Genomic DNA, 1,773 nt, shown 5'->3' with positions numbered 1-1,773 from the left:
CAACGTATTAGGTTTCTGGAGTGGTTTATCTCCATTCTTTGCTTCACAATGCTGATAGAATTCACGCAGCACACGCATGTTTGTAGTCCACGTGACTTTTATGAGGAAAAGGGAAGTTTCAGGTATTCACAGGAAATCCCAGAGGCCAAGAGCAGGAAATCCCAAAAGAGCACCCGGAGAGAAAGGCCTGAGAGGGAGCCCTGACCCCAGGCCCAGGCAGCACCGAGGCTCCTAGCTACACCCTCTGACCTGCAAGAGCAACCTGAAGAAGACAGAGCAAAAGAGAATACAGGAGCAATCAAAGATCATCAAAGAGGTTTGGACTTCCATTGGTAAACTCTTATCTCCTCCACTGCGGAGGCATGGTTGAAGGTATTGGCTGACCTCATTGGCTGAGTTTAAGTGCACCTGGGTGATGTCATGTGGCTTGGCCTTGTCAGTGCCCCCAGGTGGACCTCCCACCTGGGCCTAGAGGGCATAGGTCTGAGCATGCTCAGTTTGGGTCTTTACATAGGGGTCTAATTAATGTGCCAGATTTCTTTCCAACCCCTTTGTTGTGGCCCTATGCAAGCATGGGCAGGACAACCCACTCCTTTGTCCCTAAGCTAGTTGCCTAACAAAAGCAGGGTCAGGGACACATTTATGCTCCAATTTTCAGTAGGGTGAAAGAATTTCAGGGCTAACAAATTTTAAATCAAGTGAGTCTAGGTTGCACTTACATTCCCCGTAATCACATAGCCACACCTTGCTAGTGCAAGGGAGGTTGGAATGTCACTATTAGACTAGTAAATGTGTATCTAGAAGGAAAGCCAGACTAGATTTGGAAGGGGTAACCAGCAGTGTCCCATAAGGAGTACTAGGGACCAGAGCCTTTCAGTTCCCGTGGTTATAACAGTGATCAAGAAGACCCAGTCACTGATCCCAAGAGAGCATTGATTCTAGTGGAAAAGGTAACAATTAAACAACCGATTATGTAATTGTGAATCAGGACAAAGCCCATATCTGAAAGCAGGATCTGTGTTCTTAAGTGTCATGTGCTGAGAGTCCTGGACATTAAAACCATGTGTTTTTAAATACCTGAGGCTTCAAATAACTGGGAGAAGTTTCCTTATCCTCTTCTACTTAACCCTTGTCAAAGATTTCCCATAAATTCCGGGAAAATGTTTACTCTACCCTAGGGGCGCTGGCTACTGCCTGCGTAGTTTAGTTTCATGAGCAGACGCCTCTCTTGTCTTTGGGGTCAGTCATGATGAAGACCTTGTGGTTTCCTGAAAATAGATAGTCCTTTCCATGTGAATGAAGAAGGGATCATTCAGAAAAGGAGGGTGAGAATGGGTGCACAACTCGAAGAAGAATGTAATCAATGCCCATGTATGGTACATGTAGACATTGTTGAGTTGCTCTATGTTTTGCTATGTATATTTTCATTAACAGCAACAAAATAAAAGATCAGACTCCCCTTTCATTCTTCTCTGCTTGTGTCCAAATATGTCGCTCTGTCTATGCAGAGGAGAGCGGGTACAGGCATTGTTCACCCTCTTCCTTCGCCCTTATCTACCCAGCAGCCTTGCAACCCAAGTAATTTGACTTTGCTGCTTTCAACCTGCTTTTATTATGCCAAACAGGTTGCCATCAAGTCATCTCTGATTCATGGTGACCCCATGTATGTCAGAGAAGAACCCCATAAAGCTTTCAGTGGCAGGTAGATCTTGTTTTGGAAGTAGATCGCCAGTTAGTAAGTGAATGTGTTAAGCTATTTGCACCACCCAGAGA

The sequence above is a fragment of the Echinops telfairi genome, unplaced genomic scaffold (genome assembly GCF_000313985.2).
Source record: "Echinops telfairi isolate 266 unplaced genomic scaffold, ASM31398v2 ScPeMD7_26;HRSCAF=91, whole genome shotgun sequence".
In the NCBI taxonomy this organism is placed as follows: domain Eukaryota; kingdom Metazoa; phylum Chordata; class Mammalia; order Afrosoricida; family Tenrecidae; genus Echinops; species Echinops telfairi.
Note: the sequence above shows the minus strand (reverse complement) of the source record.